The sequence below is a fragment of the Hippopotamus amphibius genome, chromosome 3, assembly GCF_030028045.1.
Source record: "Hippopotamus amphibius kiboko isolate mHipAmp2 chromosome 3, mHipAmp2.hap2, whole genome shotgun sequence".
Lineage (NCBI taxonomy): Eukaryota > Metazoa > Chordata > Mammalia > Artiodactyla > Hippopotamidae > Hippopotamus > Hippopotamus amphibius.
In genome coordinates, this window is record NC_080188.1 from 19092184 (window position 1) to 19109668 (window position 17485).

At 37.4% G+C, this 17485-nt stretch overlaps 1 protein-coding gene across 2 annotated transcripts in view; it reads right to left on the bottom strand.

Annotated features, from left to right (window-relative positions):
* Nucleotides 1-17285, bottom strand: part of SMIM14 (small integral membrane protein 14) — a 55880-nt gene extending 38595 nt beyond the window's left edge. For both annotated transcript variants that reach the window (XR_009052701.1, XM_057727929.1), the window contains exon 1: nt 17005-17285. The gene's annotated coding sequence lies outside the window, so the exon portion shown is untranslated. The remainder of the gene's footprint in view (nt 1-17004) is intronic.
* Between the last annotated feature and the right edge of the window lie 200 nt (nt 17286-17485).

Genomic DNA, 17485 nt, shown 5'->3' on the forward strand with positions numbered 1-17485 from the left:
TCTTTATGCCCATATTTTTGTAGGCCTAAGTACGAAAAAATGAAATCTCTAGGTTTAACGACATTCACAAAAAGCCTTTACCAATTTTAATTCTATCAATAGCACATAGTATATATTACTAATTGCTTAGCACAGTAATTACATACAATGTTATTATCATCACTAACAGTACATTAATATATGGATAAACTAAAAAAAAATTTTTTCTTTGCCAGAATGTCAGGCACCCAAAATATGTCTCATTGCTTTTATTTCCTATCTAATGAGGCTGCACATCTTTTCCAGTTTATTGGCATTTATGTTTCTTCTTTTTCAAACTCTTTTTGTCTAGTTGATTTTAGGAGCTCTCTATATTATTGAGTATTAATCCACTATATCAGAGTAAGATTGAGAACTTGTTATACATTATTTGCTTCCTTTTCTTCTAAGAGGCTCCAAAGCCAGATTTATAAGGGTCTATTTTGACCAATTTTTCTATTTAAATATTTATCTATCAGACTATTAGCTAAAGAGTTAACAGAACTGCAAACCACAGAAAAATAGATATAAAATCCCAAGAAAGCAACTGGAAACAACATCCAATGACGATGTGAAATACTATTTGGAGAGTATTTTCATCTTCTTTAATGCATTAACTAACACCCTAACTTCTTTCAGAGACAAGCTGGAAGAACTGAAGGGTAACCATAAACTCTGGATTTTTTTTTTTTTTTTGACAATTTTACTTCAGCTCTTTTATTTTAGAGCTATTTGTTGTTGCCATAGGTGTTAAAGGCTAATATGAAGTAAAAAAAAGTCTTTCGAGCCATTAAAGATTTAGGGGGTAAGGCATTTATATATATGTATGCATATGTGAGAGTTCATCTTGGTTCCTCTTAGAGAAGATATTTGATTTGGGATATATCTTTGTAAGAAGCTATTATCTCCTAAGTTTCTTTTTTAAAAGAAATTATGCTTTTTTAAAAGAAGGTATTTTACAAATACCTAGGGGTAACAAAAATTCCCAAAGTATAAAATGTCAACACAGGTTTCAAAATTATAAAAGTAATTTTCAAATGGGTTAGCTATTTTTGTAACACACTGCAAAATAGTAAATATTTTAAAAGTACTTTTAACATGAAATGCTTGGGAGAATCAGTCATAAATTTTCAAAGCAAATAATCCAATCATATGCTAGATTAACCCACCATAGTTCTTACAATAATTTGGAATGTAACTACCATTACATGACTTTTACCTAAAATGGCCTTGCTTACTTCTTGCTTTACTAACAGCTAGCATATTTCCTCATCATATATGTAGGTAAATGTAACAGGAGGAAAAAATTTTAAAAGAATACAACAGGACTAAGAATGAAATGGTCATGAGATCTGAATAAAAGACAAAACCCTGAAGATGATTAAAAATGAAGGGCCAGTAGCAAAATGGTAAATAAATCTCAAGTCTATAAGAGACAAAAGAGTTAAAATAGCCAAGAACGTCTCTAAAAAATATTTAAAATAGGTAAAGCCCAAGGGAAAAGATTATAATTCCCAAAACAGGTGCTACAGCTAATTAACAAACATTTTAAAAGGTCACACTAAGTAATCAAATAAAATGCAAATTAAAATGTAAACTTCTGGGACTTCCCTGGTGGTCCAATGCTTAAGACTCCACCTTCCCAATGCAGGGGGCATATACGGCAACTAAGCTCATAAGCCACAACTACTGAGCCCATGCGCTCGAGAGCCCAAGTGCGGGCAACAAAGAGCCTGTGCCCTGCAATGAAGACCCAGCACAGCCAAAAATGAATAAATTAAAAAAATTAATTAACCTCTAAAAAAAGAAAAAAGTAAACTTTCACCTAAAAAAAAAAAAGCCCACCAAAAAAATATCATGGAAATTTAGTCATACATTGCTAGTCCCACAGTTAATGACTACACCCCTTTAGGAATTTAATTTGGCAATATGTATTAAGAACTATAAAAATGTTCTTATCAGTGACGTATGTTATCTGTGGTTTGTTTTAAAATACTCCCAAAGAGGGAGGGGAAAGTAGAAGGAGGGAAAGGGACAAATCTTCCTTATAGAATTCCAGGTAATATTAATAGACTTATCACCCTGTAGGAGGTAAAAAGCTTAACCCTCCCTCACCCTTGAGTGTGGACTAGACTTAGTGATTCAATTCTAAAATATAGAACTCAGAAGAAGAAGGTAACTTTACAGTAGAGAAACCTAGCAAACACTATCTTAACTAAAAGATCAAGGTAAACATCATTACTGATGTCATGTTGATAGCATGTACCCTTTGATATGATGTGATGAGAAAGGCACTTCACGTCTGTGGTATTCTTCCCCCAAACCATAATACCAAATCTAATCATGAGAAAAACCCAAATTGAGGGGAATTCTACAAAACAGCTAACCAATACTCCTCAAAACTCTGTCAACAACATTAAAAAAACAAAACAAGGGACTACCCTGGTGGCGCAGTGGTTATGACTCCGTGCTCACAATGCAGGGTGCTGGAGTTCAATCCTTGGTCAGGGAACTAGATCCCACATGCATGCCACAACTAAGAGTTTGCATGCCACAACTAAGGAACCCACGTGCCACAACTAAGACCCAGTGCAGCCACATAAATAAATAAATATTTTGGGGGCTTCCCTGGTGGTGCAGTGGTTAAGATTCCACCTGCCAATGCAGGGCACACAGGTTCAATCCCTGGTGCAGGAGGATTCCACATGCCTCGGCAACTATGCCCGTGTGCCACAACTACTGAGCCTGCACTCTAGAGCCTGTGAGCCACAACTACTGAGGCCATGCACTGCAACTGCTAAAGCCCACACCCTTAGAGACTGTGCTCCGCAACAAGAGAAGCCAACACAATGAGAAACCCTTGCACCGCAACGAAGAGTAGCCCCCCGCTCACCACAACTAGAGAAAGTCCGTGCACAGCAACAAAGACCCAATGCAGCCAAAAATAAAATCTCAAAAAAATAAATATTTTTAAACAAAAAAAACCCCCACAACAACAACAACAACAAAAAAGGAAAGCCTCCAAACAGAAGTGACAAAGCAGACTAACGCTACTTCCAGGTGATCCTAGGAAAGTCCTTACAGATGATCAAAAGAAATAGCTTAGGACTTCCCTGGCAGTCCAGTGGTTAAGACTCTGGGCTTCCAATGCAGGGGGCACCAGTTCGAGGAACTAAGATCCCACATGCAGCGCAGCATGGCCAAAAAAACAAAAAAACAAAACAAAACAAAAAAATATTATCACTGACATTTTACTTATCTTAAATTAGTAATACTGGGTAATATACTATTTTGGGGTTTCTGTTGTTCTCGTTTTAGCCATGCCACATGGATGCAGGATAGTAGTTCCCTGACCAGAGATCAAACCTGCGCCCCCTGCAGCAGAAGCCCAGAGTCTTAACCACTGGACCGCCAGGGAAATCTTTGGGCAATTCCACAAATACTCATTGTTCTCCAGAAACTTTTTGGGACCATCCTTGCTGAAATTCTTCCAAGAAGTTTATAAATTAATTTTGATTTGAGGCAGAGTACTGTGTATTAGGCCTTTCTGTCCTTTCACGCAAGCTTTCAAAACAACAAAATATCAGCTTATCCTCTACATATCTCATATCCAATACTCCCTAAAAAAAAAAAAAAAAAAAAAACTGAAAAAGAAAATAAGAAAAAAAAAGAGCAATCAGTTCTAAGAACACAGAAATACTGCAACTTGATTTTTCCTTTATTTTTCTCAAGGTTGAATTATAAAAATCTGTACCCTTATTTGACCTCCCTACTCTTGCCAATCTCTTGTTTCCTCTCATCTTCAATAAAGGTTAGTTCCCTGCTCCTGCTTCCAAGAGCAATATTACTAAGAAATTTGTAACCCGCATAAGAAATGAGTCAGAAACCCAGTATGCTCAACGTGAAATTCTTGCGGTTAAGGAAAAAAAGGTATGTAGAATTATTATGTGCCCAGAATTTAAACCTAGGGAAGAAGTATTCTACATTAAAATGATTATACTCGTTCTGTTAAGGTTATCAGATATTTTTCCTTCTTGTTTTTCTAATTTTTTACACTATATTTTACTTTTTAAATCAAATCACATATTTACATATGGGTACATAAATCTGTACATATATGTAAACATTTCCATATACATGTAAACAAATTATCTAAAAATAAATACTAAAGGTTGATGCCAAATGTCCTTGCATTAATAACTTACAGATAAATTTTCTTCTATGGATGCTTGCAAATGGTTTAAAACCATAAGAATTTAGTATTTTACAATAATTATATAACTGGTTACTTCTGCAAAGGGGGTCTATGTGCTTAGAGGACAGAATTAAAGTATACTTTTCACTGTATACTGCTTTGTGTCTTCTGAACTATTCAAAAAATATTAACTTTGAAAAAGAATAACCTTACCGTAAGCTTTTTATTCTTCCCATACCAGAACCATTAGCTCTAGGGACAAATAATTACATCTCATTTTTTCTCTTGAACTGAACATGTTAAATTATCTTAACCCTCCATCTGACCTTCCATCATCACTGAATACCTTATATAAAAAAAGGTATTCTGAACTCTGTAAGTAAATGTGTTACAAAATAAACCAAATCCCATTATCAGTGAGAAATGACCAAGTATGTAAACAGACCATATAATGGATACTTCAGCTGTTGCCCTAAACCTGAGGTAATCATTCTTTGTAAAATCAGTTTTCAATGTTTTACCTTTCCCTTCCTCTCTCATTCTCTGGTGGAAGCTTTCACAATTAAGAGAATCAAAATATTGAAACAACAGAGTGTACATCACAAACTACTAATGTTGGTATAATATTTTGGTAATGTTTGGTAAATTGAGCTTAAAATAAATGCAAATGGGAATTCATTTTAAAATTCATTTAAAAAATACACATAAAACAAGGGAAATAAAGGAAAGCAAACGAGGACAAGACTAGTTTTCTTTCAGGTTTTTTCCCAAGGTACCTTCAGAATTAAAGACATCTGGATACATACTATAACTGGGAAGCAGCAAAAAGGGGTGGAGGGAGGAGAGCGATAAGAGATAATAGTACAACCCAGTAAACAGGAAATCAATTTTTTTCTAGAATTTTCTGAACGTACCAACCATAAAATGTATCTATATATTTATATATCAAAATTTGAATTACAAATAAATGAGGAGGGGGACAACATTTTAATAAACGGTCTCTCGGAAAACCTGCTAGCAATTAAGAAGGAAATCAAACATCAGTGATTCTAAAAGACAATTCAGGTGGATATTTATTTGACCTCTACTGAAAGAATTTCCTAAAGATACAAACAATGAAAAATATCAACAAACTTACAACATAAAAATTTGTGCATAAAAAAAAAATCTCGAATACAATGAAAACAGCCAAAGAATTAGGGAGAAAACCACATTTCATTAACATGACAAGCAAAACACCTTAATAACATGGAGCACATGCACGCAGGTTCTTAACGTGGGGACTGCATTTCAGATCACAAACTATAATAACTTCTATGGCAACACAAATCTATAAGTTAGAAATTGTTCATGCCCTTTGAATAATTCCACTGCTAAGGTTCTATCATTAAAAATAAATCTGAGGGACTTCCCCGGCAGTCAGTGGTTAAGACTCTGCGCTTCCACTGCAGGGAGTGAGGGTTCCATTCCCGGTCAGGGAACTAAGATCCCCCATGCCTCGCAGCTCGGCCAAAAAAACAAAAAACTGAAATACAAAGATATTTATGTACTAATATGACTATCATAGCTTTATCATAGTGAAAAACTGGAACAATCTAAAGGTGTGGCTAAAAGGAAATATTTAAATTATGGTACATACTGTGAAGTATTATGCAGCCAAATGTTTCACTTTCTTTCACAATAACATGGAGAAATAAGCACAACACAATATTAAAGAATATTAAATAGGATATAAAAATAAGCAAAGCACATGCACATATTTAAAAAACATAAGAAAACACACTCAAAAAAGTTGAAAGAAAACATATCAAAACTAACACTGGGTACCTCTGGGTGACAGGATTTTACTTTTCATTTTGTATATTTTATCTTTCAATATCATATAATGATTATATATTAACTCATAAATCAGGGAAAATGTTGGATGCAGCACAACTAAGGAAAACTCAGATTTTTCAATAAATAAACAGTAAAAAGTAAATAAAACTTTAAGAGTTGGCAGGGATATGGTCACAGTTTCAGAAATTTAAGAGAGCGCAATCAAATGCCACGTACAGACCTTGTCTGAATACAGATTCAAACTAACCTAGCAAAAGCACAGTTACGAAACAACCAGGAACTTTGAACACTAACTGGATTAAATGTCATTTAGGAATTATCAATTTTTTTTAACACAGCTACAATGTCAACTGTCACATCTAAAAAGAGTCCTTATCTCTCTGAAAGGTCTCACTATGTATTTCCAGTTAAAGAGATTTTATGCCTGGAATCTAGTTGAAAACAATCCTGCAAAGGAGGAGGTATGGACGAAATAAAATAGCCAGGAGTTGAATAACTGTAGAAGCCAGCTGATGGGTACATATGGATGCATGATACTATTCTATCTTTCAGTACCCCAAATTTCAAACATACCTAAGTTTTTTAGAAATTTTTATAGACAAACAAAACAAAAACTCTTCTGCTTCCTCCCCACACAAACATAGGGCTCTTCTTGAGAAACTAGGGATAACCAAGGCCAACTCAAGGTCAGAGGAGGAAAACGATTTTTCTACTGTAATTTTAAGAAGGTGATTTAGGATAAAATCACTTTTTCAAACAGCCAAATCTTCACAGTGATCAAGTACAGTATCGAAATTCTTCCCATTTAAAAATTAAAAATAAAACCCCAGAGCAAGGGCAAAATACAAATTAACAATTTAGAATGCATGCAGTTTGTTTTTAAGACAGAAAACAGAAATGCTGGTCAGTGAAATGAGAAACTCGGAAGAAGCACTCTATGCAATTCTGTCCAAAAAGCATCAATGCTATTGATTAAAGCTCCAAAGTTATAAAACCAAGAAAGTGAAACATATGTGCCAGAAACTGCTGGAACTGCCCCCCAGACATTCAGGGAGACTACACTTAAGTTTGCTCTCTATTTTTAACCTTATTCCCAATTATATCATAGGGGTAACTACTCACCTCTAAAAATATATTTTTTCTACAAAATAGCTCTCTGATTTCAAGTTTTTACCCAGCAGCCAATTAGAAAACTGATCAACCAAATGAGCAGACCTATCCTAAAACTCTGGCTACCTTTCATATTAAACAGGGAGAACAAAATATTTGCCTATCAATTTCAGTAATACTATCATTATGATACTATATACTAAAATGCTGTAATTAGTTGTTGGGATTACTTTCATCAGATGACAACATCTCAATGTATTAAGGTGTTCAAATTCACTCATATACAATACTTTTTTGTAACATATGCATTTGTTTTATTCTTTTATCAGAAACAGATCTCAAACATAACCATATTCAATAATAGTTTACATTTGCCTGTAGCTTTCTAACTACTTTCATATCTCAACAGCAGCCCTTCTGACAAAGTTAAAGTAGGAAAATTATCTGTTTTATAATGAGAAAAACAGTTTCAGATAAGCTAGCAATTTGACCACCATCACACATCCATCCAGTATGAGACAGACCTTGGACTGGAAGTCACAATGTAAATGCCTGACCAAGACTCATTCCACATTCGTCAGATATGACCAATCATGCAAATTATACTTGTTTCACTCTTACAAAGACAACTTTAGAGCTGTACAGAAATTACATAACCATCAACTAACATCCTAATACTTCTTCCTAGTAACACACTTTTCTGTTAAACTACATTTGCATCTCTGATTCTCTGATGGGAAGCGGGCAAGGAAAGGATGCAGACTTAAGTTCAAACTAGTCAATCATTATTTGTTAAAAACTGCTAAAGCTATGCCTGGGAGGTTAAAGTCACCTTAAAAACTTAAATGTGGAAATAAACCTCATTATGTACTCTTAAATACCACAATTCTCTGTGCTTAGGAGTTAAGACTTCCTGAATTCTATCATGACAAATTTTTAAAATTCATATTAATAGCCAAGCAATTACAGTTACCAGTTCCTTATAATACTCCCTATATTGATCCAATAGGGTGACCCTATATTGTTTGTACACAAAGAATGGTGCCTGCCATTCCAGTTCTGTAAGGATCAAATCATTAGCTACAACAGTTGCTGACCTGTAAGTACACACTGAAAGAATTTAGGATGAAGCATTCTGTGCTTTGGATTTATAGGCCCCTAGACAGTCAAAATGCATATCTAAGGAAGAATTCCAATGACCCCCAGATTCCTACATCTTCCCATGCACAGAAAAGCATCAAAATTGAGATATCTGATCCTTGCGACCCGCAGTAAGCTTTCACTTGATTGCATATCTCTCTATGGATATAGATATATATAGAGCGAGATATATATACACACACCAGCTCCTCCTTTATCTCTTTGGAACGGTTCCTCAGAGCTGACAGGCTGTCTCCCGTGCTATGATCCTCAGTAAGACACAATAAACTCAACTCTCAGCTCTTATGTTGCGCATTTTTTTTCAAGTCGACAGGCCCATCTAAAATGAGCTATTTACAAAAGAAAAATACAATAAAAACCATCTCTGAAAATCTCATCATAAAACATTTTTACAGGATAACAAAAGGTTAAAGATACTCTTTCAGAGGATATACTATTCAAAAGAAAGAGACTAGAGTAGGCTAGAAAGAACGACAACAAAATATTCATTTTTCATAGAGTAGAATGGGAATGTATAGAAGAAACAAGGTCATATGAGGAGGCCTGTGTAAGATATCAATGTATAGATAAGGCACAGATTAGAGGATGCTAAGTCTTCATTTATTTATATTCAACAAACCACAACTTCACAGGCGGTACTCTTAAAACTTTGGCGATGCAGCAGTTCTCATCCACTCATTTAAAGAGGAAAGAACTGAGGCGTGGAGAGTGTCAGTGACTTATCCAGTCATGCAGTAGAGGTGGGCTGCAAACCCATGTCTTCTCTCACTTCTCCTTTCCTGAAAAGGATATGTCTGAAACGGCCCCAGGGGACTAGGTAACTAGCAGAAGAGTTCAGAGGAGGATACAATAGAAATAAAAGGCAGGCCCCACCTCCAAGAGCTTGCAATCAAGTTGTTAATTATAATTCATATAATAAAAATAACATAATCACATACCAGTATATAATTAACAGCCAAAATACATGTCACAGACAAATGACTTCTGTGATAATCTCTCTGGAGAAAGCTCAAAAGGAAAACCACTTAACTAACTTAACTTCTATCCCATTTTTATTAAAAGCTTAATTCTTCAAGATTATCAAGAATCTCCTTATCTCCTTAATTCCTCCATATCTCTGCAGAACAGGACTGTTAAAGGTCTACCCCAGGGCTGCCAACACTTTTGCGGATATTCCCCATTACTATGACCCTATTTTCCTACATCTTAGACATTAGCTTGTCTTTCCTCTGTGATCCTTTTTTTCCTTACTTGTTCTTTGATTGTATTCCAGGAATCACCTTAGCCAACACCTGCCAAAAACAGCAAGGGATAGCAGAAAAAATGTATCTTAGATAAATGACTTAAGTTACCACACTACTGAGAAATGGATAAATTAGCCTCTGTGACTTCAGTGTCTCTATCTATGAAACTATTCATTTTAAAGGGCTGTTCCAAGGATCAAGTGAGAATTTGTAAGAGTGCTTTATAAACTGTAAAATGTTTTGAGCCAATTCAACTCTAAGCCTTTAGATTTGAAATATATCTTCAACCCTCAGCCCAAATTCTCTGTATACTGCTTTGGGGTGTTTGTATTCCCCTGGGGCTCAGCTATTGCTCTTCTGCATAAAAGCAAAAGGGAAGAAAGAAGTCTTCTGTTCTGAATCTTTGTCCCTCACCTACAAATTTCCTGTCCTTTCCTAGCTGCTCTTTACTTTTAAACAAACTCAAAGATTCTCTGAAGGTCCAGGGCTAAAATTTATTGTAAATGGTCAAAGGAAAACTTTCCAATTGAATCCTTTTTAATTATATTCAATATCTTAACCCAAAGTTTCATATTCTGAAAATGTTTTCTGAAATTTCTACTTGAGTACTACTTATATACTGAATAAAAATTTTAAACTCAGGAATAAAGGTTGTGTTTCACAAGTGAGAAACAGAACAACTCAACGGATGATATAAAAATTCCGTATTCTGTGACCCCCAAATCATAGCGGATATAAATTACTTACAAATGTTAAGAAACCAGTTTTCAATAGCTGTATTACAAAATACTAGTATGTTCTGAAATTCTGAGGTACATCACAAGCAATGTTACAAATCTGTGAATGATTTACACCATTCAAATAAACTACAGCAGAATCAAGACTTTTTCTCACGATCACCCATTCACTTCCTTGCCTATATGATTTTTTTTTTCAGCAGAATGGAGTTATGGCTACTGCTCTCCCAACTCAGGTAACTCACAGCTTCTCTCACCCATGCTATACTTTAGATGACATATCTGCACATAGATGCACATCAATGTCATTCACGATGACAGGAAAAATGGTTAGAACCACTGTGATAAAAAAAAGCAACATTAAAATATGAAATAAGCACCTCAGAAAAAAAAAGTCTTCCAAATTTCAAGCAAGTCAGTTTCTTTTACATTACCTTTGCCAAAAGTACCAAGCAACAAAATATAGACTATGTGAAAAAATTAGCCTGTTTCTTTAAAAAAGTATAAGCTAAAACAAGATAGCAACCAGAACACTGTCCTCTAAGTCCTCATTTACCAAGAAGATGGGTACTGTATCCCTAACTTGACTTGAAGCATCTTTATTAGCTGTTAAAATTTGAAAGTGCTGCACCTGTAATACTTGCCAATGAGTGCAGTCAAGCAAAAACCAGCTTTATTCTGTATTTTTACAAAGTTGAGGCTCACATCTGTGCTTTGACCTAAATTTTAAAAAGGAAATGAAAATTCAACACAAAAATAAGCAGCAAGAAGGTAACTTTCTTCAAAACAAAAGCAATGAAGTTTAAAATGTTACAAAATATAAGCCTTACTATACATCTAAAAATCGGTTTTAGTTCAGAAAAATACACACTTTTCCAAGGAGTTGAATTTTTTTTTTTATTTTGAAAGCAATCATATCTATAATTTTAAAAGTCAAATACAGGAAGTTTAAAAAAAAAACAACCCACAAAAGTAAAAGGTACTCTCCTCTCCTCAGGGGCAACCTCTATTAAAAACTCTCATGTAAATTTTCTGGGATTGCAAGTATATATATGTATGCTGTATATAGTTGCTGAACTATAATTAAAATCACATTTCAAATAATTAAAATGCTGTAATTATGACTTTTTAAATAATTAGAGTGGTTGGTTGACTATTTAAAGCCATGGTTCACCACAGTATTATTTATAATGATGAAAAGTGGAAACTACATTCATGTTCAACATTAAATGAAAACTTCAAGTAAACCAGGTTTATTCAAAATTTCTTATAAAATGCAGCCAGTTAAAATCAAGTTTAGAAATTTTCTAAGGCCACAGCAAAAAGCTCACTATGTTAACCACCACTTCCCCCCCCACCCCGAAAAGGATACAAGCTTATGTATTACATCTCATTTGTACCAAAGATGAATTTAAAGAGTAAGACTGGAAGGAAATACACATACAGAGATGACTTGTGAATGAGAAGATTATAGCTTTTGTTGTTGGCTTTATATATTACTATCCTTTGCAGCTTTTCAATAACAAGCATGTCTCATGTTTAAAAAAAAAAAAAGGGAGGGACCACTAGAAATGCATATCCAATTCAGGTTTAAATAGAACAATTCATGAATGTAGTTTTATTAGCATATTCTGACAGCTAAAAGAAGTAGGTTTACTTGTTTTAACTTCCATGATACTGCAAGACAAAAAGACTGGTCAACACTGTTGTAATATAAAGTATATGAACTTTGGGTCAAAGAAAATTGGGTTTGAATCCCAACAGCCCTAGTGGCTTTTTCCTTGGGCAATTTACACCTAACCAGAGCCTGTTTCCTTCAGTGTAAATTAGGCATAACGATATATCTGACTTGGAGGGCTGATGTGTAAGCTAAATATAAAGCATATAAAGGAACTAAAGAGACTGGCATATATACTCCATGAATAGTAAATGCCATTGTTACTGATAGACAGGAAACTGTTTTTTTTTACTTTTAGACTCAAATAATTTTCAGCCCTCTTTCAAAATGGCTTTGAAGTGCCCAAACTGTTCTTTACCTAACTGTAGGTTCTACTGACATACGCCCAGCTCCCAGCTATTTCAGATGGTTAGCACTTCTTGTGTGGGCCAAAATATGAATATGCACATAAACACACACCAAAAGAATATCTTTATTTATAAGCCTGGAGTAGTACTTGTCTAAGAAGTTTTACAATCTTAAAAAAATCCTAATATAAACCACAATGTAACAGTCGGAAGCCTTTAATTTTCTGCAGAATCTTTACAATTCATATACCAAAATATCACTATTAATTATCAATTTAGACAATTGAGTGTCTTCCATTGAAGTTTTTGTTCTGTCTTATTAAATTATATGGAAAAAGATTATTACAAATACTGTACTTCTTTTCAGCAATGTACTGCTTTTTACAGATACAGGTAAAGTTGCGATTTTTCTTCATTTACTTATTTCAGCAACGAGCCTACTGATTGCTTAATTGCTTCTCCCTGACTTCGTGGGCCTCCCAATCAAAGAGGCCAGAGAACCACAGACAATTTAATATGGAAGGTGAAGTGATGGGAGAGCCACACAGGGCTCTTTACAGAAACCCGAGGTGGGTTAGGATAGAGCTCTGCTAAAGGTCAGGTGTGACCTGAGCTTCAACACATAAACACAGGCTTCACGACTAGGAAGAGAGTAAAGACAATTGGTATTTCTCTGGATTAAGTGCCCCCCACACCAAATTAAGTGCATCAATCAAATTCAACTTTTTCTTTTTTTTACTCATTTGGAAAGAGATCTTGCAGTGATAAATCTATTCAGTTCATGATGATCCAACGGCAGTCCAAATACTAAAACACCTAAATCAATGAAGAAAATGTAGGAAGAATTCAAACGACTATTCAAGCAGGCAGGTACAAAGTGATAGATGGATTTTTGGCGTGTGGAATGCAAGGTAATGCATAGGAAGGAGAAAATACTCCAAATTTACTTTAAACCTGGTAGGCTCTCAAAACTCAATACAACAAAGCAAGAAGACATAGGAGTCTTTGCAGAATGTTTCTTGAGATCATCTATCAGCTGTGCAACTTCAGCCAAAAAGACCAACAAAACAATGGACTTCATTAAGGACGGGACTTTGGAAATGGGACAAAAAACATTTTGCCCTTAACAAAAACATGGCCTATCAAAACCAAAGTACTGTGTACAGTTCTAAACACTGTAGTTCAGAGTCAGCAGGGTACGGTGATGAAGAAAACAGACATGGGTTGAAATCCAACTTTCTGCTACTTACTATGCCTCAGTTCTTTCATGTGTAAAGTGGGAGCAGGAATGCCTACATCTAAGTTGCTCTATGGTGAAATGAAAAACATGTTAACAGTTTTTAGCATAGTACCTGACACACAGTGTTCCCAAAAATGACAGCTATCATTACTATTAAAGCAAGAAGAAATTTCCCAGAAAAAAGCCATTAAAATATTAACACATTCTCAACTTTGACAAACACTCAAATCACCTAAAGGGCTTATTGAAAATGCAGATACCTAGGATCAATTCCTGCCAGGAATTAATTCTATGGGTCTAAAGTATCAACAGAATGTGGCTGCTCTCTGGTCCCAACATCAAGAGCTATTGAAACTGGAGAATCAAGGTACAGCCCTACAAAAAGAAGTTGAAAATTAGGGTTTTCCCATAGAAAGAACTGGTTTAAAATAATGCGTTCAAGAGTAATACAGATATGTTCAAGTTTATTCATTCAACCAACATTCATTGATCACCCACTGGCAGTGAAAAAGACAGATAAGGTCCCCAATTTCCCAGAGTTTAATTTCTAGTACAGGAGACAGAATATAAAAAATAAGGAAATTCCAGATAGTGATGTTATAATTAAAGTAAGAGAGAATGGTGAGATAATTGTGGGGGCAATCTCCTTGAAGAGACAACAGCTGAACTGAGACATGAATGACATGACAGAATCAGCCACGGGAAGATGTGGGAGAAGACTGAAGCCACAGGGTATAGCAAGTGCAAATGCCCTGAGGCAAGAACAAGCCTGGCAAGTTCCTGGGACAACGCTAATGCAACTGGAATGCAGGCAGAAACCAACATGGCCAGGCTCCTGGGTACTTATCTAGGTACTCGGATACAAGATGAGATAAGAGAGGGCAGTGCCAAAACTTGTAGTGCCTGGCAAACCCTGGTAAAGAATTTGAATTTTATTCTGAATGTGACGAGAGGCTTTCAACAAAGGAGTGATGCAATCTGATTTACACTTTAAAGGATCCCTTAGGCTGTGGTAAAAGGAAAGCTAAAGTGGAAACAGGGAGACCAGAAGGCAGCTGCAGTAGGCCAGGTGTGAGATGGTGATAGCTGGCAAAGGTGGTGGCAGTAGGAATGGGAAGAAGTGGACAAATCTAGAACATATATTGAACACTATAATTCAAAGCAAATTTAGGAAAGTTTATGACTAACAGACCCAAATAGGTTATTAGCATGTTTAGGATGCTTTGTAGTATGTACTTATCCTTTTAAGTTGAGGTGAAGGGGAAACTTCCTTCTCTTTTAGCACCACTGATAAAGCACTGGACTAAACGGGCACACGTCCAAGACTCAATGTTAATAAAGCATATTAAGTGTGTAAAGTAAAGTAAAATCTTTTAGGACCTTACTGTGGTAGGCCTGGACAGCTGGTCAGTATTTGGAGTACACAGTAGCTATGGAATAGAACTAAACCTTTACCTGATCAAATCACTAAATGAGCAAAAACTTTTTCAACTTCCATATTGTCAACTCAGGCTATTCTGTGCCTGCTCTCCCAAGAGTTAAATAAACAAAGCCTTGTCACACAGTGCATATTAACTTCATAAATCTTACAATATCATCATAAGAGATGAGAGGAAATCTTTTAAAACCACAATTTTAATCATTACAGTGTGGCAAACACACAGTGAATATTCTCTAAAAGTTAAGGTCTAAAAGGCCCCACCTGCAAAAATTCAAATTTTTTCCCTCAAAAATGAAGTACTACTATGTGAAAAAGCAGGTTACAAAGAAGCATATGCCGTATGATACAATTTCTGTATAAAAAATACCTAAATGCAAAAAAGAAGTCTGGAAGGATGTAAACCACTGCTGACATTCTGGTGATGTCTAGGATGGCAAGAATACGGATGACTTTTCTTCCTTATCTGCTTTAATCAGCATTTTCTCCAATTATCACAAATTACTTCATATAAACAAAAACACTGTTATACGTTAGCATAAAAGGTAAAAAAAGAAGAACTTCAAGAAAACATAATTTCATTTGTTTAAATCAGCAGGATTCCAACTGTGGTATTAAGAAAAAAGATCTCGACTGCATACAATGAAGGAAGAAATTTGTTAGGAAGCGGTCCATGTTATACCACACAAGGGCATACCCTTCAAGGGAGCAGTCTAAATTCCTAAGACCTCTTCCTGCATTTGGTGACAATCAATTTAGCACACAGCTGTTCTTTCTTGTCCTTTGCTAAAGAAACACCTCAATTAATGAGTTCTCTGGGGGAAAAAAAATTTTTTTTTAAACTAAGGGAGAACAAAAGGGAGGTTTGGTCTTCTGGTCTTGTTCGTGCGGTGGAAAGGCGGGGAGAGTGGCAGGGCTCGAAGTAGACTATGCTAGAGCAATCTGAGTGGCCGGTCATCCAAAGCGGAAGGGAACACAAGCCTTCTGCAAGCCCCCCAGACTGGGCAGCGAGAACGCCTCCTAAGGGTCTCAAGACTACTCCCCAAAGGTCTCACGCCATCCAAGTTATTCCACGTACAGCTGCCAATGGTTTCTGACAATACCACAAACACTGGAAGGTTTCTTTAAACACAGGTATTAGGTGAAGGAAGCTCATCCGACTTTCTCTATGCAAAGCCAAGACATTCTCTTAAGGCCACATCTTCGGTTTTGCAAACTGGGACAACTGAAAACCTCCTCTTGGTTCTCTACGGCCAACAAACATAATCTTGGCTAAAATGCCACACAGACACAGCCACTTTGGAAAACCGGCTTTAAATGGTGACATGGGACTTCAGGTACTCGGGTAACCAGTTTATCGCACTTTCTCTGTTCCAATAAAGGGTGCTACCTCTTTACTGTCAGCTCTGGTTCCACTTACTGAACAAACAGAAAAAGGGAATCCTTTAAATTAACAACACAATAAGGGCTAAAAGCTCCCGCTTTCTGGACGACAGCTTTCTAGTCTCATCAATCACAACAAAGGACGCATCCTAGTGACTTCAAACCCGGCAAGGGCTGAGGAACAGAGATAAGTAGTATATATAGCGTGGATTTCAAGGTTTGCGGGGTTCTCCTTCCAGCTACGACTCTCTCTCTTCTTCTTACTCCATTATACGCCTCCACCCGAGTTGACGGCTCGCCCCTAAAAATAAAACCACCCGTGGCTACCGTCCACTTCCCTGCCAACTCCCGACTCTGGTTTCCTGCAGAGAAAGCCAAATTCCAGGCTCTCCGCCTGGCTCCTCGCCGGGGGACGCGGGCTCGGCGGCAGCGGGCTTCTCCCGGTGCAGAGTCGCCAGCCCGGCCGGGGACCCGCCGAGCCCGAGAAGCGGCCCCGCTCTGCCGCAGCCGCCGCCGTCCGCCAGAGCCTGAGAAGCCCCCAGGAAAAACCGGGGTGAGGGGAGGGTGGACCGGCAAACCGGCAAACGGCGGTGGGAGAGGGGGCAGACACTCACCCGCCCAGACAACAAGCGGTGGGGCGGGGAGGATAGGGGCCGGGACCAAGCCTCGGCAGAAAGACCGCCTGGTGCTTCCGGAACGCTGCGGCTGCTCGGGACGCCACTGCCGCCGCCGCCGCCGCTCCTGGCCGCCGGCTTCCTCCCCTCCTCTGTTTTGATTCGACTGACCACGTCACCCTTAGCCACGAGACCCGGATCTGCCGGCTCCCGCGGGCGGCGGCGCAACAGATTGCAGCCGCTGGAGACCCCAGCAGCCGGCCTGCCGCGCATGCGCACGCTCCGCGCCTGCCCAGTGGGCCCGGGGAGCGGGGCGGGCCCGAGCGTCACGCGGTTCGCGGGGGCGCGGAGCGCGGGGGTTGCAGTTCCGGTTGGGAGGGGTGGGGCCTATCTCTGTGAAGTGGAGGGGGCGAGGCCTCGCGTCTCCAACCGCGGAGCCTCTGTTTCGTCTGCGGTGGACAACGTCCTCAGCTGAGTGTCT